Genomic DNA, 20,690 nt, shown 5'->3' on the forward strand with positions numbered 1-20,690 from the left:
TGACCTCTCAACACAAAGTCCTGACCTTCTGCCCCAGGAAACCACTGCCAAGTGGCTGATGTCCGTACAGGTTCTCAGTGTTTCTGACAGGAGGGAAGATGGGGCTGGAAATCCACATTGTATGAAAAATGTCCAAGCTAAAGCAACGTCAGAAAATGTTTGAATAACCCATTCATTTTTAATCCTTCTGTAATTTCTGTGATCATTTTAAATGTGATGAACTCATCTGACATAAAGTGAGGAACGCAGGAACTTTTCCAGGATTCCTATTGTAATTCATCACAAACTGGACGCCTGTTCAAATATTACACAGTTCCCTGCTATCTGTCTCTAATAGCAGGAGCGAAGCCATCGCATTTGCCTACTGGCGGCTTACCCATTAATTACCAAAGATGGCACACTGCCAGTGAGATCCAGGCCCCTCTGAGCGTGCCCCGATGACCTAGTTTAATCAAATCTGGCCTCGAATCCAACAGAACACAGATTTAATTCATAGCTAGAGGGCTGGATGACAGCATGTATCTAACAGTTTGAGAGAGCAGTGCATGGAAAACTGAGCGGTCTTATGCACCATTTAAAACAGACAACAGAAAAGACTAAGTGATTTCTTATCATCTTGATGGGATTGTCCACATGACTTCTATTGACTCTGTACCCCCCTCACCCCCAACAACCAATTTCCTAACATTCTGGGCTCCGGGCCTGTGGATTTAAGTATTGAAATATGGTTGGTCTCTACTCCTATGTTTTCTTCCTAAGGACAAGATGGATTGGGAAAAAGATTAACCTCAATATCCCTGAAATAATGGACCTTGATACCCTGGTGCTTCTAATCTATTCCTGAGGATCATTTTAAAGCAGAAAATAAAATACATGCACTGCCAAGTTTCTTTACATATTCAAAATCTGAGTGTATTTCAGTCCTATTTGACATTTAGATATTTCAGACTCACAGGACTTTCTTTGGTGGGAAAAAAAAAATTAAGTCCTTAAAAATCTCTAAGTCTTTAGGAAACAAATTATAACCAACAATTCCTCACATCTCACTATATGATGCAAGTATTCTTTTCCCTTTGGCCAAACTGTGCGGTTTATGGGAACTCAGTCCCCCAACCAAGGATGGAACCCAGGCCCCCAGCTATGGAAACTCAGAGCACTAACCAAGAGACTATAAGGGAAGTCCCACAAATTTTTGTATCTAGGATCCCTCTGGCCTTGTTCAGTTGGTGCCTGCTGATGACAGAATGATCTGCTCCATTTTTAAGCAGTTCTGTCTATGACACTATCAAGCTTCATACAATGGGGGATACAGAATTCCGGATACAAAAAAGACTTTCAGGAGGGAACCCAGTCCCATGTCCAGGCAGGCAGTAGAGGCCAGTGGTTAAGGGCACAGCTGGCTGCAAGATCCAGCTTCAACCCTCACCACTTCTGAGCTGGAAAATGAGGGTGTTGGCAGCACCTACCTTATATAGTGTTCAATAAACAAACAAAACAATGAGGTCAGAGAAGCCTGGTGGGCTACAGTCTAAGCGGTGGCAAAGATTCGGACATGACTTAGGGACTGAGCATGCACACACAAACACACATACACATGGGCTCACACAGCACTGAAGCAAGTGAGCACTCACCAAAATGGTAGACAGAACCAGCATTTAAACACTGTAAAGTCACATCACTCCATTTAGCAATGTGCTATGTACATGGTGCTATGCACCTAACCTAACACCTTCTACCATATGATAACCCACTAACCCTGCCGTTTAAAAAGCTACTGTTTATGTCCACATCTCTCCTGCTGCAGTGGACCTACCTCCTTACATAATCAGCGGAAAGGATCTCTTATTAAAATAATCAAGGCAATTATTTGGATCACAGAGTGATAAAATACGTCAACTCCAAATTTATGAAGATTAATGATAATGAGAGTACTGGATTGTTCTTAAATATCATTGTTTCATTTTAACATTTATGAAGCTCGTGTTTTCACAGACCTTTCCTAGTAGTAAATATCATTCTCCCTATGAAAATGAAAGTGTTAGTCGTTAAGTCATGACCAATTCTTTGTGACCCCATGAAGTTAGCCCACCGGGCTCCTCTGTCCATGGGATTCTCCAGGCCAGAATACTGGAGTGGGTTGCCATTCCCTTCTCCAGAGGATCTTCCCAACTCCAGGATAGAACCCAGGTCTCCCATATTGCAGGCAGGTTCTTTACCATCTGAGCTCAGTGGAACAAGAAATTATTAGCTCAAAGTCACAGGTACCAAATACTAGACCCAAAACATCATATTCTCATTCTTTCCTTGGTATTCCAAAGGAAAAGAAAAAAACATAGTATCTACAAACAAAGTGAAACACACAGCTAAGCAATTATCTAGGGGGGAATTAACTCACATAAGCCTCCCTAATCCTCTTTCCCCTTTTCCTTCTGCCACTGAACTCATTAAAAAAAAAAAAAAAAAAAAACTACATTGTTTCTTTCTTCAATCATGTACATATGGTGGGAGCCGGGAAGAGAGGTTTCAGATATAAATAACACCAGGGCCTCTTTCCATAAATCACATAAACGGTTCTTTTAATTGATCATACATTCTTCTACCTTGTATTCAGAGGATCAACCCCCCTCCACTCCCCACCCGCCGCCCCTCCCACCGCACACACAGGAAAGAAATGTGGGCCTTGGCAGGGGTAAGGGAAATAAACACCAAGGTTCACTGGAATTACAAGTATTCTCTGAGGTCTCTTTTTCCCTAATATTTATTTTTATTTATTTATTTGCACCCAGTCTCAGTTGAGGCATGTGCGATCTTCCATCTTCACTGTGACACGCGGGATCCTCTAGCTGTGTCGTGCGGGATCTAGTTTCCCGACCAGAGATCGAACCTGGGCTCCCAGAACAGGGAACACAGAGTCTAAGCACTGGACCGCCAGGGAAGTCCTTCTGAGGTCTCTTTATTGTTATTCTTATGTTAAGCGGGTTTCCTCCAGGGGAGGAAGAGATGGATAACTGACACCATAACAGAATGTGTTTATCATTCCACAGAGAAGCCCCTCGGAGCTCCCTCTAATCAGTTCGGTCATCAGCACCCAAGAAAGAAAAAGCTTTTTCCCTGGCCACATATTTTGTGTCTATGGCCCAGCCTCATTTCCATTTCCCAGTCCTTTCCTCTGTATGATTCATCAGCGTCCCAGTGGCTGCCACCACCATCTTGACCATGCCAACAATCACCATGACCTCTACCCATGACCTCAGCTACCAAGAACACTAGCACCATCACCTATCTGTCCTTTTTTTAATCTCAGTTACAGTTCAGTTATCAGTCACATTCTCCACCCCCAGCCCTCTCTCTGGGCCCAACACTTTGCTGTATCTCTCTTACCCTGTATTTGTCAATTAATAGCCACCCATTAACAACAACATAACAGCTTTTTATCTCATCCAAAGATTAATTACAAAAACCCAGCAGTAAGGAAAAGTCAGCCATTATGGATACGCCCAACAATTCAGTTCAGTTCAGTTCAGTCGCTCAGTCGTGTTCAACTCTTTGCGACCCCATGAATCGCAGCACACCAGGCCTCCCTGTCCATCACCAACTCCTGGAGTTCACTCAAACTCACGTCCATCGAGTCGGTGATGCCATCCAGCCATCTCATCCTCTGTCGTCCCCTTCTCCTCCTGCCCACAATCCCTCCCAGGATCAGGGTATTTTCCAATGAGTCAACTCTTCGCATGAGGTGGCCAAAGTATTGGAGTTTTAGTCTCAGCATCAGTCCTTCCAAAGAACACGCAGGACTGATCTTTAGGACGGACTGGTTGGATTTCCTTGCAGTCCAAGGGACTCTCAAGAGTCTTCTCCAACACCACAGTTCAAAACCAATTCTTCAGCGCTCAGCTTTCTTCACAGTCCAACTCTCACATCCATACCTGACCACTGGAAAAACCATAGCCTTGACTAGATGGACCTTTGTTGGCAAAGTAATGTCTCTGCTTTTCAGTATGCTATCTAGGTTGGTCATAACTTTCCTTGCAAGGAGTAAGCGTCTTTTAATTTCATGGCTGCAATCACCATCTGCAGTGATTTTGGAGCCCAAAATAATCAAGTCTGACACTGTTTCCACTGTTTCCCCATCTATTTCCCATGAAGTGATGGGACCGGATGCCATGATCTTCATTTTCTGAATGTTGAGCTTTAAGCCAACTTTTTCACTCTCCTCTTTCACTTTCATCAAGAGGCTTTTTAGTTCCTCTTCACTTTCTGCCATAAGGGTGGTGTCATTTGCCTATCTGAGGTTATTGATATTTCTCCCACCAAAACTCAAGTTTAAATAGTCCTTAAGAATAAGAATATTACAGAGACGATGACCTACAGAATAAAACCACCTTAGAAGTGCTTGAAATTTGAAGCACACATTCTCTATCACTAAATTGCATTCAGTTCAGTCGCTCAGTTGTGTCGGACTCTTTGTGACCCCACGAATTGCAGCACGCCAGGCCTCCCTGTCCATCACCAACTCCCGGAGTTCATTCAAACTCATGTCCATCGAGTCAGTGATGCCATCCAGCCATCTCATCCTCTGTCGTCCCCTTCTCCTCCTGCCCCCAATCCCTCCCAGCATCAGAGTCTTTTCCAATGAGTCAACTCTTCACATGAGGTAGCCAAAGTACTGGAGTTTCAGCTTTAGCATCATTCCTTCCAAAGAACACCCAGAACTGATCTCCTTTAGAATGGTCTGGTTGGATCTCCTTGCAGTCCAAGGGACTCTCAAGAGTCTTCTCAAACACCACGGTTCAAAAGTATCAATTCTTCGGCATTCAGCTTTCTTCACAGTCCAACTCTCACATCCATACATGACCGCTGGAAAAACCATTGCCTTGACTAGATGGACCTTTGTTGGCAAAGTAATGTCTCTGCTTTTGAATATGCTATCTAGGTTGGTCATAACTTTCCATACAAGGATTGCATTAACTTGGTCATTAATTTGGTTTAAAACATGGTTTAGGTTTTCCCTCCTGAGTTTTACGCCTAGAAAACCCAGGCCACCCCTCTGGCCTCCAAACCTACAGTAGCCACTGTCCCTCTGATAAGTTTCTTTCAATCAATCCAAGTGTCCAATCAAAGCCACACCCCAAGCTATTACTTCTTTCTCCTGTCTTTAAGGAGTAGAACTCAATAAAAAGCCTCCCTTCCTTACAATCTGTCCAGAGAACAAAACAACAGTTCACAGAGGGCTGTAAACTTTGCAAGGCCACAGCATTCAATGGGACTCCAATCACATCATTTAAAAAATTGTCTGTATTTTTATCGCAACTTTAATGACTTAAAGATGGGTAATTTATTTATATTACAAGTTTCCAGCATATGGCAATAAAGTACCTCGTTCTAAAAATTAGTGCAGTTCTACCATTCTCCATCAGATGGAAGTAAAAGGTCCATGGAAGAGATGCTTTTGTCAAATTTGGACAAAATGCCATATGGGCTAGAACAGCCCTCAGAAAAGCGTCTCTCAAGTGTCTCAAATGTTTTAAACTTTCCGCAATCTTGGTGGTTCAGTAAAGCTTCTATGCATCATTTAATGAACTCTGTTTGCATTTCATTAACTTTTTCCCTCCCAATCTGGTCTCTCTCTCTCAAGAAGCACATTCTCTAATCAAAGCAAGCCCTCAAAAACGACTGCATCATCTCGTCCTATTTCTGTCAACTGATATTATTCAACACATGTTAACAACCACACCACAACCTTTTGTCACTGAAAAAGATTAATTACCCCTACGAAAGAGATGTCTTTATAGACACACTCCTCAATTTTAAAATCATTAACAAGACACGTTGCTTGAACTGGAGTTCCAATTCATATCTGAATATAATTCTCACGTCTTAAAAAAAGCAAAACTAAATTACGCTTTCACATGAAAACCCAGTTTAATTCACTTGCATCATTAATAATATTTACCCAAATTCACCACCAGCGATTTACTTGGAGTACCAAGAAGTCTCACACAACATTTAAGAGGCAACTGCGTGTCCCAGTCAAGTGGAACTATAAATTGAATAGAAACCCACGTAAACTTACCTTGACGCACAGAAAAGCAGTGTTACTGCCATTGGTGACAGTTGGCCCTAGTTGACAATTCACGTGTGGAAACCTTAAAGGGAAAAGGGACAGGAAAATTCAGAAGAAAGGGGAGGATCCGGGGATGTGTAAACAGCACTCCACTACACGCTGCGTCTCACTAGGAAAGTACAGTCAGTGCAGGAGTTCTTGAATCTAGACAATAACTGTGCCACAAATAAGCTCTTCATAATGGGAGTTGTTTCAATAAACGCACCATGTTTCCATTGGCTAGGATTTCAGAGATACTTAATCTTACATTCAGATTAATCCTCAATGGATTACATGACTTCAATTTTCTATCTTAATCCCTCAAGTAGTTAATGATCTGAAAACCGATTCTTAAATACACCATATAAATGAAGGATCTTAAGGACTTAAGGCTTTTATCAAGGGAAGAATACCTCTGATACATGAATAATCATGTCCATTTTCCAGATCTTAATTTTCTTAAATTGCACCAAATTTATACTTGTTATGCTTCTTATATTCTTAGAATTCAGGAGAAATAAAAAGCCAGAGCAACTATAAATCCTACAATATTAACAATATTAATTAAATCCTTAATAAAACTATATTTCAAAACAAATCAGCAAAATTTATTTTCCTCTCTAAATTGCCCAGCGAGAGGAATAGTTTTTAGGTGGTAGAAAAGACGCAAATTTTCCTCCCAAATGCTACTGCAAGAGACCACAGAATGCCTACTATTATTGGGCTGACTCATATAAAATTACTGTTACTCAACCATTTTATTACCTGCAGAAATGACAATTTTACCATTTTTCCAAACAAGCAAATAGACAGAATTGGAAAACCCAGTGATTATGAAACAATTAAATCTTCAAAACTACCTATCTCTGTGCACACGTCATTTTTCTGAGAAGCATCAGGGAGTCTCGGTATAAACTGTTTCCATTCCAACCCAGCACATCTTCAGGGCACCTAGAAGACAAGAAATGAATCGCCTCCAGCATTTGGAAGGGCTGAGAGCACGTTTCTGGTTCCTTCTTCCCACCTGGTCCCTATTGACTGCCAACTCCCTCTCGGCTACGTTATTACATTATTTTTAATAATATACTCAGTAACCCGTCTATCTCAGGACCTTCCCAACCAGCACTCCCACCACCTCCCACCGCTATGAACCCCACCACAACCACCCCTACCGCTATGGATGTCACACGGGGCGCCCAGCGCTGCCGGGACTAAAACCAATGGCGTAGAGGCCGTGTGAGAACCGGTGTACAAAAATCCACATGTTCACAAGCCGTGCCTTCTTCCAAAATGGAGCAGAAAGCACCTAAATAATCTTCCCTCCTACCAGGAGACCTGTTAAATGAGCTCCTATTGTTAAGTTGCTTTGTTTGTTTGTTTGTTTGTATGAACTTGCAGTCAGTTGCAAAATAAACCTTTTGACCTCTTTTTAGACCATCTATCTATCTCTCATTCCCTATTTTTAATATCACTTATCTGAAGACAATATTTTGGATGGATTAAGTTAAACAAAATATATTTAAATTCATCCTATTGTTTTCCTTTTTAATATGGCTACTAGAAACATTAATGTGGCTCACACTGTATTTCTGTTGGACAGTGCTACTCTGTAAAGTATAGTCTGTCTCCTCCTTATTAAACAATCTGCTCCACAGACTTTGAGAATGAACGAACTTATGGTAGACAGGGAGAAGGGACAGTTAGGGAGTGTGGGATGGACATGTACACATTGCTATATTTAAAATGGAAAAACCAACAAGGACCTACTGCTCAGGGAACTCTGCTCAATGTTATGCAGCAGCCTGGACAGAAGGGGAGTTTGGGGGAGAATGGATACATGGATATATACAGCTGAGTCCCTTGGCTGTTCATCTGAAACTACAACATTGTTAATCAGCTATACCCCACTATAAAATAAAAAGTTGAAAATTAAAAACAAATATCTGTTACAATGCTGTTGGCTTTTCCCAGTGATTACACAGCCATGAACACCAGATGGCACTCCCGTGACTGATACGCAGCAGGGCCCTGCTGGACGCACAGATTTTGCACACATGCTAAGTTGCTTCAGTTGTGTCTGACTCTCTGTGACCCCATGGCCTGTACCCCACAAGGCTCTTCTGTCCTTGGGATTCAACCCACTGGAGTGGGTTGCCATGCCCTCCTCCAGGGATCTTCCCAACTCAGGGCTCAAACCAATGTCCCTTATGTCTTCTGCATTGACCAGGTGGGTGGGTGGGTGGAGGAGGGTGTTCTTTACCATTAATGCCACCTGGGGAAGCCCCCACTAAAAGCTCACACAATGTTGCTCTCAGTTCAGTTCAGTCGCTCAGTCGTGACCGACTCTTTGCGACCCCATGAATCGCAGCACGCCAGGCCTCTCTGTCCATCACCAACTCCCGCAGTTCACTCAGACTCACATCCATCGAGTCAGTGATGCCATCCAGCCATCTCATCCTCTGTCGTCCCCTTCTCCTCCTGCCCCCAACCCCTCCCAGCATCAAAGTCTTTTCCAATGAGTCAACTCTTCGCATGAGGTGGCCAAAGTACTGCAGTTTCAGCTTTAGCATCATTCCTTCCAAAGAGCACCCAGGGCTGATCTCCTTCAGAATGGACTGGTTGGATCTCCTTGCAGTCCAAGGGACTCTCAAGAGTCTTCTCCAACACCACAGTTCAAAAGCATCAATTCTTCGGCCCTCAGCTTTCTTCACAGTCCAACTCTCACATCCATACATGACCACTGGAAAAACCATAGCCTTGACTAGATGGACCTTTGTTGGCAAAGTAATGTCTCTGCTTTTGAATATGCTATCTAGGTTGGTCATAACTTTTCTTCCAAGGAGTAAGCATCTTTTAATTTCATGGCTGCAGTCACCATCTGCAGTGATTTTGGAGCCCCAAAAAATAAAGTCTGACACTGTTTCCACTGTTTCTCTGTCTATTTGCCATGAAGTGATGGGACCAGATGCCATGATCTTCGTTTTCTGAATGTTGCTCTCAAGGTTCTACCAACTCACTGGAGTTTCCTTCTCTAGTATCAGTTGCTGCTGCTTCACACGTAAGGACCAACCTTCCTGAGGTTTCTGATCTTCTGACCTAGATATTTGACTGAATTGAAAGGCAACAAGCCTGTTGTTAAGCAACACAGGGGTCAGGTCTAAGATGAGACAAAGCTTTTGCCTCTGGCATGAAATTTAAGAGGAAGCAAAAAACGCAGTAACCAAGATGAATACATTTTTAAATAACAGCTTAACTGATACGCAACTAACATACCATAAAATGTACCATTTTAAAGGGTGCAATTCAGTGGTTTTAACAGACTCACTACATTTGTTACTATCAAAATCGAAGACATGTTCACTGTCCCACAAAGAAACCCTGTCCCGATTAGCAGGCACCCCATTATTCTCCCTACGCCCAGCACCTGACAACCACTGATCTATTTTGTCTCTACAAATCTGCCTATTCTAGATATTTTATATAAATGGAACACATAACATGTGGCCTTTTATGTCTGGCTTCTTCCACTTAAAATGTTTCCAAGTTCACACGTGTTGTATCATGAGACTGTACTTCACTCCTTTTTATGAATGACTAACATTCTACTGTATGAACATGCCACATTCTACCCATTCATCAGCTGATGGACACCAGGGCTGTTTCCAGTTTGGGGCTATTACACACAAACTGGTATATAAGTTTCAATTCTCTTAGGTATATGCTTAGGAAGGAAATTGCTGGCTATATTATATCTCTGTTTATAATTTGAGTAACCAGCAACAATTTTCCAAAGTGGCTGCACTGTTTCACAGTTCCACCAACAACGGATCACGGTTCCAATAGTCATCAATACTTGGTGTTGCCTGTATTTTTTATGTCAGCCATCTTAGTGGAGAGTAGTGATTATCTCGTTGTGCTTTTCATTTGCATCTCCCTAATAACCGAGGCTCACCACCTTTTAATAGGTAGAATTGCCATTAGTATATCTTCTTTGGAGAAATATCAACTTGAAGTCTTTGCTCAACTTTTAATTGGGTTGTTTATCTTTATATGGGCTTCCCTGTGGCTCAGCTGGTAAAGAACCCTCCTGCAATGTGGGAGACCTGGGTTCGATCCCTGGGTTGGGAAGGTCCCCTGGAGAAGGGAAAGGCTACCCACTCCAGTATTCTGGCTTGGAGAATTCCATGAACTATATAGTCCATGGGGTCGCAAAGAGTCAGACACAACTGAGCGACTTTCACTTTCTATCTTTATATAACTGAATTGCAACCATTCTTGATCTATTTGATCTATCTATTACATACATAATTTGTAAAAATTTGCTCCCCTTCTATGGGCTTTTTGTTGATGATACTCTCTAATACCCATTTTTATGAAGCCCAACCTAAATGTGCTTTCTTTTGCTACTTATGTTTTTGGTATCATACTAAGAAACCATTGCCTAATCTAAGATTACGAAAATTTACTTCTGTGTTTTCTTCTAAGAGTCTTTTTGTTTCAGCTTTGACAATTTTTGCCTCACTCAGTGAAATTTTGTTCTCATACTGTTTTGGAAAAAAAGAATTTACAGAATGTCCTTACTCTAACATTCCAGAGGTGGTTCTAAGATAAATGATATTTTTAAAATTAAAAATTAATGCAAAAAAATTCATGAACAATACCAAAAGTTTAAATTAAAACACGATCAGCAAAATTTTTTTTAAATATGATCAGTAACATGATTAGTCACCATATGCCATATTGGAGTCTTACACAAAAGACTCTCTAAAATGTTTGTCTTTTTAAAATGTTTGCTAATTAGTTCATGAATTTTTGCATTATTTTTCATTTTTTAACCATATTAAAATATTGTTTATTTTTATTGCTTAGGTTTTTAGCACCCCCTTACACTTTGTGCTTGAGGCAACTGCCTGACTCATCTCTTTCTAGTCCCAACCCTGCACAAGGGTGATTTTCAGACCACATATCTGCTTTCTTCTGTTTTAACTCTTCAAACTGAGATATTAGTTCTGACTCGCATTTACATTCCATTATAATACCTTGGATAGTTGTCAAAATGATAATTCTAAAACACAGCAGAAAAAATTCAGTATGAAGTTTGGGAGCAGAGCTCAAAGTAGTTGTATTAAATTAACTTCCTCTGCTGGTAGAAGCATATTGACTCTCTCAGTATAAAACATATTACTAGCTACCAGTTAAACTAATATAAAATTTGTTAATACTAGAGTCTTTAGGAAATTAAATGCAATTTTTGGCATGTCTGTCATACACACTTCCTAAGATATTGTGCAACACGAAGACAAAATGCATCAAGCTTAGAGATATTCATTTCAACTACAGTTATTCTGTTGCATGATTTCAGTTCTCAAATTGGCTTCCCCATAAAATAAGCTGATAGAAATATAAGAATTAGGTACAAAAATATGCTTGGTTTAATATGCAGCAACATTTACAACCCGAGAAGGCAATTATTTGTGTGTAAAGAAGGGTTGTCTACTTTCAGAAGCTATTTTGAGTAATTTCAAACAGCCTTGTACAAAGACAATTAATTCTGGATGATTTGAGATTACTTCTCTTACACTGTCATTTAACAGCAATTGTGCTCATATTAAGTTTTCAGATTAGTATTTTGCAGTAAGTCTGGTCAAGCATAAAAATGTAACTTCTCTATGAAGTGTTCGTTATTTGCTTCTGCTGTTTTGTTGCCATTTCTTATAATCCAAGGCTCTGTACTCCATGCTTCAGCCATATTACTTTTGAAAAGCACTTAAAATCACTATATCAATACTAGCATGCTTCTGGACAAATGCATTTGCCTTATTACGGTCTTTATAGAAGCTAATACACTATGTTGGCTTTTCATTTCTGCAGGTGAGTCAAAGTTCTCCAAGTCAACATCAACCTGTCATCAATACTGGCTCAGTCCTCATCACGTGCACTGCTGCCTCACCTCTAACGACTACGTGTACACGCTGCTTTGTTTGTCTAAGGAAACTGAACTTCCTGCACAGTGAGTCTGCAGGTGCACGAAGCATCACAAGACTAATAACGAGAAATCCTGAGGGGCCATACAACCTACCCACTACGGGACAGGAGAAACACACCAACCTAGAGAACAAAACTCAATCTTATATTTTAAAAAATCACTCAACAGACTGAGTTAACAATCTCTTCTCCTATCTAGTCTAAACTCTGGCAATAAAACATGAAACAGAAATAACAAAAGAAACCAAAATAATAATTACCTATAAATGATATGATTGTCTACCTAGAAAATTCAAGAAAAATAACCAAAAAGAGGTTAGAATTGATCGAAGCTTGAAAAGTGCCCAGTTACACAATTATATCTTAAAATCAATACGTTTCCATACATAAAGTATTGGTTAAATATATACTACAGTCTGAATGTTTGAGTTTCTCCAGAATTCATATGTTAAAAACCTAATGCCCAAGATAATGGTGTTAGGAGGTGGGGACTTAGGGAGATGAGTGGATCATGAGGGCAGAACCTTCAAAAGAATGAGATTGCATGAGCGTGCTAAGTCGCTTCAGCGAATCTTTGTCCAATTCTTTGGGACCCCATGAACTGTAGCTGGCGAGGCTCCTCTGACCATGGGATTCTCCAGGCAAGAATACTGGAGTGGTTGCCATGTCCTCCTCCAGGGGCTCTTCCCCATCCAGGGATCGAACTCACATCTCTCACGTTTCTATATTGGCAGGCAGGTTCTTTACCACTAGTGCCACCTGGGAAGCCCATGAATGGGATTGGTACCTTAATAAGAGAGGCCCCAGAGAGCGTCTGGCCTGCTCCTTCCATCAAGTGAGGACAGAGCAAAAAGCAGCCCCTTAGAAGACCTGCCAGCACCACGATCCTGGACCAACCAGAACCCACAACAGTGAGAATAAATGTCTGCTGTAGATAAGGCGCCAGTCTGATGTATGTTGTTACAGCAGTCCAGAGGGACTAAGACAGTGTCATATTACCACTATGCACAGTATATGTAACTGATTCATTATGTAACTGTGATGCTGGGAAAGACTGAGGGCAGGAGGAAAAGGGGGAAACAGAGGATGAGATGGCTGGATGACATCACCAGCTCAATGGACACGAGTTTGAGCAAACTCAGGAGATGGTGAAGGACAGGGAAGCCTGGCATGCTTTGATGTCCCAAAGAGTCAGACACGACTTAGTGACTGAACAACAACAATTACATAACAACAGCCAATAAGAAGAGAGCTCGCTTACAAAAGCTAAGGAAAGAGTATAACACAGCCAGGAATAACCTTCAATCCCCCATTTTCCAAACACAGTAGGCGACGTGAGAAAAGCCGGCCATGTGAGAGACCATGCACAGCAAATGAAAGGCACAGAGAAGAGGTAAGCCCACCAGCCTCCTACACACACAACCTTCCAAATGCCACCTGTCAACCTCCTACTCATGCCATCTTCCTAATGCCACTTACCTGTGTGCTCATTCCTCCAGGCCGCCCTTATGCTCCAACCCGCCAGCGAACAACCCAAGGAGACTTAATCTACAAGGAGGATTTCCTTGGCTGTGTCAGGGATAGAAATGATTATTCGCTAATGGCTTGATGAAGTAAACAGCTGTGGATCCTGTCCCCCACCCCGTCCCCCATGCACCCCGGAAGGCTAGGCCTTTCTCCAGCAGAGAGTTCCTGCTCGCTGCTCCCCTACTGGCTTCTCATCTTTTCCACTGAGGGATCCACGACCACCTGCTGCCAAGTCAACACACACGTCTTCTGATTAGTCACACGGGGTGGCCATCCGAGCACACAGGAGCCTCACCAGCCAATGAGCACTCGCCCCTTCTCAAACCCTAACCAACCCCAACACCTTCAGGCCCCAGAGGTTCTCTGGGGTTCAGTTTCACCTCCAAAGTTGCTCTAAGTTCTTGATATCCCCCAAGAAAGAGCCGTGGAGTTCCCAGTGTCAGCATTTTTCACTTAACCACTTGTTCCAAGGGAACTGCAGGAATTTGGGCTGAAATGAGACTCTCCTGCCAGCCGCTCTCCTACAAGCCAGTGGGAACCATCAAGGAAGACAGACAACCTCCCCTCTACTCCTGGTTTATGTAGTGGTGTGGACTGGACTCCAGCTGCCCTGCACAGCCCTCAGCCGTACCTGATCCCAAACCAAAACACCACCCAAGACCCAAGAGGAACACAACCTCACATGACCAAAGAGGAGGATCCCAGGGCAGGTCTGAGAAATCACCGCAACAGAATTAGAGGGGTGAGTGCTATTGTGGGGAAGCACTGGCCATGAGCCTGCCTACAGCACCAGGTCCCCCTCGTAAGCACCAACACAGTTCCAGAAGCCAAACTAAAGTTTGGTTAAAGGGAGTGTCTTTGTGGATGGATGGATGGATGAATGGATGTTTGGATGGGTGGATGGACAGGTGCATGGGTGGGTGACAGGTGGGTAAGTGGATGGATGGGTGGGGAGGTGATGGGTGGGTAGTTGGATGGATAAATGGGTGAGTGGGTGGATGGATGGATGGGTAGGTGAGTGGATGGATGGGTGGGTGGGTGATAGGTGGGAAGCTGGATGGATGAATGGGTGGATGGATGAACAGATGGATGGGTAGATGGATGGGTGGGTGGGTGGGTGGGTGGGAGGTTAGGTAGGCAGGTAAATGGGATGGGTGGGTGGATGGACAAATAAGTGGCTGGAAGGGGTATGAGGGTTGGTGGGAAGGGGTCAAGATGGTAAGATCTGAGGAATCTTAATTCAGATATGAAGTAGAAATACTTCAGAGAAAAGGAAAACCCTCCACCCATTTCAACAACCCCCTCTCAAACATTCCCGTGGTGGGCATTACAGTCTTCCATTTATCCATAAAACTGCTAATGGGAACAATTCAGTAGTGCATCCCAGCCCTTCCCAGCCTGCACTTGTTTCCTGCAGGATATTTCCCAGGCCTGAGTTTGCTCCCTGTTTAGAATTCATATTAAAGACAGAGCCTAAGGAGTTTACAGGAAGGTCTCCTATGGAGCTGATGCTATCTGTTGCTATTAACTTTATTAATGAAGCAGCTTCTGGTAGTTCATTTTTTTCTCCCTTTCCCCTCTGCAGCCATCTCTCTGAGATGTGGAAGAGCTTTAACCCACTTTCTTTCCTTACCCGCCTCCGTCTCAGCTTTTCTCTGCCTCTGGCTCACACCGAGATCCAAAAAAGTCCCTGTGTGTGTGTGTTCACAAGGCAGAGCTGGTTCTCCAGGTAACCACCTGATTCCTGATAATACCACTCAGCCCTGGTATTAGCAATCTGCATTTTCTCGGCAGCTCAGCTACAATATTGGCCAGATTTTTTTTTTTTTTGTCTTTTCATAAGACTTCAGATGTTGAAATAAGAAAAAGCATTTTTGAAAGTTAACATTTGAACATAATTAGGAAACAGGGGAGATTCAGGGTTTGTAGAGCCTTACATTTATATGACGTACGGGAGGTGAGAGGCAGAGAGTGTCTTCCTTATTTAAAAAAAAAAAAATCCATAATTACAAATGCAAACTTCTGTGGCCATGGGAGCACATTGCCAGTGTCCCTCCTGGGGGCTTGGATGGAGCCAGAGTAAGGGACCCTGAAGCTTAACATTCATTAGCTTTCCAGTCAAGGCACCTCTGCTGGGAGACACAAAAGGCTAGAGAGGTTAATACGGCAGCATTAAAATCTCCAGAAAACCGCTAAGCAGAACTGTCGTCTCTTACATCGGTCCTCTGGACGCTATTCTTATCTCTCTTTCACAAACCTCCGTCCCTGCTGTTCCCTCTAATTTGGCAGCAGCGATTCATTATGAAAGCGCCTGTGCTGGGCTGGGCTTGTACATCCTTTCCCTGTTTGGGCTTCTCCGATCCAGCACTGTGTCAATTATGTAATAGCCAAAACAGGGAGTTTCACAGAATACGAAAAGCATAGTCGCAGCTCTTACATAAGCCTTCACAAACCACCCATAAGATCCACCCCTAGACTGCAATATTGGGAATTACATAAGGTAGAAAGAAAACACTGATTCAGCAGCCAGGTTTTTTCCAATCTTAAAGACAATAAAAGCTTTTTTGCACTTTTTTGGCTAGTATGTATTCACTCAATGAGTGTTGAATGTGATAGAGAGAATGATCTTTTAATAAGACTTGACTGTCTTTCCATATAAACAGAAAGGAGTATCTTGATACCACGACTCAATGTCACTGTCACTTCTGCACAGAGAAATGTCTCACTCCCCAACTTAGTCAACAGGGGACCATGTGTCCCGATAAACATCAACTACCGGGGGACTTCCCTGGTGGCTCAGTGGTAAAGAACCCAGCTGCCAACGCAGGAGACACAGGTTGGATCCCTGAGTCAGGAAGATCCCCTGGAGGAGGCAATGGCAACCCACTCCAGTATTCTTGCCTGGGAAATCCCATGGACAGAGAAGCCTGGCCTGTTACAGTCCATGCGGTCGCACAGAGTCGGACATGATTTAGCAACTAAACAACAATATCAACTACTCCTTGTGGATTTTTAAAAAATCAAGAAAATATTTTGACAAAATACAGAAGTGAACATGCTATAATTCTTCAACATATCTCCTTTCCTATACCATTTTTCTCTCCCCATATTTCTAACCACTTATTTTTTACTTTCTTTAAACCACTGTAGCCACACCTTGAGGTGCTGCTGCTGCTGCTAAGTCCCTTCAGTCGTGTCCGACTCTGTGCGACCCCACAGACGGCAGCCCACCAGGCTCCCCTGTCCCTGGGATTCTCCAGGCAAGAACACTGGAGTGGGTTGCCATTTCCTTCTCCAATGCATGAAAGTGAAAAGTGAAAGTGAAGTCGCTCAGTCATGTCGGACCCTCAGGGACCCCATGGACTGCAGCCCACGAGGCTCCTCTGTCCATGGGATTTTCCAGGCAGGAGTATCCGAATGGAGTGCCATTGCCTTCTCCGACACCTTCGGCTACAAAGTGACAAATTAGAAGAAACAGTGCTATCCTATGGGTCTCACTTCAGCTACAGATTAGAATCACTAAGGAGTTTTTAACATTCCAAATATCACACCATCACCAAAACCCAATTAGAATAGAACACTGAGCTGGGGGTCACAAAAGGAAGCACCCAGACAACAGTACACTTGATATTCCTACTTCTGTCTTCTTCCCTGAAAAAAAAAAATCCATAAACACAAGTAGAGATATTAAAGGTTATTTAAATCTTTAATAACTGGCAGCTCATAATTACTAAGTTTCCATCAGCTATAAAAAATAAAATAAGTCACTAGTTTAAAAGCCACAAAGAATATCTGCGGGATCTTTTTTATTACTATCAATACGTAGTTAAAGAATTTTCACCAAGTCTCTCAAGAGCCTTTACAAAACTATTCTATTTTTTTTTAACGTTTTACAATTTTACCTAATGAGTTCAAAGAAAGGACTCTATGTTATCTTTAAGGCTATCTCCAGCTAAGACCATGTTCATCTTCCTGGAAAGTTTTGGTTTAAAGCAGAAATTGTGGCTCTGACTTCTCTTCACCCTCTGTTCAGAGATGCTCTGGTAATTCCTTTTATAACTTTACCAATGAGCAAATATTTTTTTTAAAAGCACTTATATAACAGAGAGTACAGGCGCCTTTGGTACCCTGCCAAGAGTACTTCTTTCCGTGTTTGTATTTAAAATAGAATGGTAGTAACATCACTTGTGCGCCTGAAATTCCTTCTGTGCACAGGCTCAGAATGAAGAAAAAAAAAAAAGAAAAGAAAAAAAATGGATGTAGCAAACCGCTTCGCTGCTTTACCATTACACAGCTCAAAGGAAATAACACATTCATACTAAATTAAGACGAAGAGGCAGAACAAATTATCCAAAGCTGGGGGTGTTGTGGGGTGGGGGGGATGGAGAGGTAGGGATTCGGTTGAACCAACCTACCAGCCCTTAGAAAACAGAGGATGTTTAACCTGACAGCACGCGAAGGTGCCGGAGGAGCTGCAAAAAAAACCTCAGCCGGAGCAGGTGATGCAGGGAGGAGAGAGCAAGCGCTCGGATGGCAGAAAAGCCCAAATCCACCCCGCGCCGCCCAGCGCCCCCGCAGCGGACGCTCCCCGGCTCCGCGCAGGGTCCGAGAGCGCCGGCCCCGGGGCCCCTCTAGACCCAGACGGACGGGGCAGAGGAGATTCCGCTCACCTGGGTGGGAAAGAGCCTCGGGAGGTGCCCAGGAAGCCACGCTGCCCTGATGGAGAGGCTCATAGCGGACCGGCTTCCCGCACGCCTCCTCCGCCTCCAGCTCGAGTTTTCCTCTTTGGCGACAGGTCTGGACCCGGCCAAGCGGCCGCGCAGGTCCGCAGACGGGGGTGGGGGGGCCACAAACTTGCGGGGAGAAGCCGGCGGCAGCGGCGGCGCGGGCGGAGGAGGCAGGGGCGCCCCCCGCGCGCGGTCCCCGCCGCCGCCCGCCCACGCCCGCTCGCGCCCCGCGCTCACCCCGCGCCGGCACCGCCCAGGCTCTGAGCGCGGGGGAGGCGGGGGAGCGCGGACCCAGAGGCTGAAGCCCCCCCACGGATGCAGCGGCCGCCCCTCCGGCCGCCTTGCCGGGACAAAGAGAAGCGGCGGGGCGGGGTGGGAGAGGGGAGCGGCGAAGCGCGGGCCTCGGAGCGCGCCGCGCACCCCGCGCGCCTGGCCGGAGAGGTGCGGGCGGCGGGGACCGCGCGGGCGGGCGGGTGGAGAGGCGCGCTCCCCGTCCAGGCCTCCCCGAGACGCACACGCAGGGACCCGCGCCCCGCAGCCCCGCAGCCCCGCCGGGGAGGCCGCAGCGCCCTCTGCCGGCCCCGGGGCCGCCGTGCGCGCGCCGTCCCGCTCCGGCTCCGCGCCGCCGCGGCCCCCCGACGTCCCGGCGCCCCCGGGGGCAGGGGGCTTCGAGGAGTGGGGTCTGCTCTTCTCCCCTGGGGACAGCTTCCAGTATGAGCTGCAGCAGGAATTGGGACCCAGCACGAGGAACGTGGAGGGCACGGGGACTCCTGATGCAGGAGGGGCCCCAAATTGACCTCTGGAAGGTTTGCGAAAAATGCAGGCGTTTCTTTCGAGAATCGGGTTCATCTGTGTTTAATAAACACCAAGTGCGGCTAACACTCGTCGAGGGGTGCTAGAGAGCCTCTCAGGAATAAATATGTTAATTTATTTCTCAAAGAAGTGCTCGCGCCTTCCCTAAGCAGTGCGCGTGGCAGGCTTCAAGAGGTGAGCCAGGTCAGAGGACTTCCGCTGCCTCGGGTTCAAATGTCAGTGGGATAAGCATTTGCGCTTATAAAAATGAAATGTGGGTGCTGGTCCCCGCCCTAATTAGAAGTGTTTTCTTGGTGACTCAGTTGGTAAAGAATCTGCCTGCAATGAGGGAGACCTGGGTTCGATCCCTGGGTCAAGAAGATCCCCTGGAGAACGGAATGGCCACCCACTTAAGTATTCTTGCCTGGAGAATTCTATGGATGGAGGAGCCTGGCAGGCTTCAGTCCATGGGATAACAAAGAATTGGACAAGACTGAGCGACTAACACTTTCACTTTCAACTTTTTAGGAGTCTTTCTCCTAATTACCCGAAGAAGGCAATGGCACCCCACTCCAGTACTCTTGCCTGGAAAATCCCATGGATGGAGGAGCCTGGAAGGCTGCAGTCCATGGGGTCGCTAGGAGTCAGACACGACTGAGCGACTTCACTTTCACGCATTGGAGAAGGAAATGGCAACCCACTCCAGTGTTCTTGCCTGGAGAATCTCAGGGATGGGGGAGCCTAGTGGGCTGCCATCTCTGGGGTCACACAGAGTCGGACACGACTGAAGTGACGCAGCAGCAGCAGCAGTCCTAATTACCACATTAAGCAGTATTTTACACCAGTTAATATTTGAAGCACCACTGGACTACTTGGTAAAGGGAAATCACGAAATGGTACAGTACCTTTTCCCACACCACTGTCTTTTAAAATTATTCTAACAGATCTCCTGTCTCCTCGGGAAGAATCTAGGGCAGACTTCATAGCTTTTCCTGTCACTTTCAGCTGTTAATAAACAGTCTGATTCTCTGATATTAAAAAGTCCAGTACAATCCAAGTCAAACTGTGGTCTCACTGCACCTGAGCCTGCCTGCCTCCCGCCTCTCCTGCCAGCCACTAGCTCCCAGTGGGCCCATAGCTCACACGCCTGCCTGGGGAAGGGAAAGGCCGTTTTCTTCTTTGTTCACCTCTTCCCCTGGCTTCGTGCAGACTAGCTGCTCCAAGATGGCTTAGTGGGGAGCCTGTTCTGGTCCTGGCTTCCAGGTGAGCTTCTCACTGAACGTGCACCTCTCTCTGCAGGCATCACATGTCCAAGCAGGTGGACCCAGCTGCCTTCCACCCTGTCCATCCAGGTCATGGCCACAGCTGCACACCCTCCTCGTTCCCTGGTCGCAGGCAGTTTTGACCAGCCTGGCTCTTTGAAGCTTATCATGTAGGAGTCAGGACTTTCTGAGTTCATACATGTCCCCAAACCCCAGCTGATCCCTGCCAACCTTCCCAGGTAGTTCTCCAGACCCCTTTCTTTGCATGAAGTGACTGGTCTGCCCCCTCTCCCT

At 44.8% G+C, this 20,690-nt stretch overlaps 1 protein-coding gene across 1 annotated transcript in view; it reads right to left on the minus strand.

Annotated features, from left to right (window-relative positions):
* The window catches only part of MTUS2 (microtubule associated scaffold protein 2), a 383,765-nt gene extending 364,956 nt beyond the window's left edge, over positions 1–18,809 (minus strand). Inside the window, 3 exon segments of the mRNA XM_070380475.1 lie at positions 6,074–6,146; positions 6,964–7,054; positions 18,286–18,809. The gene's annotated coding sequence lies outside the window, so the exon portion shown is untranslated.
* Positions 18,810–20,690: the final 1,881 nt, after the last annotated feature.

This window comes from Bos mutus, chromosome 12, assembly GCF_027580195.1.
Source record: "Bos mutus isolate GX-2022 chromosome 12, NWIPB_WYAK_1.1, whole genome shotgun sequence".
Taxonomy (NCBI): domain Eukaryota; kingdom Metazoa; phylum Chordata; class Mammalia; order Artiodactyla; family Bovidae; genus Bos; species Bos mutus.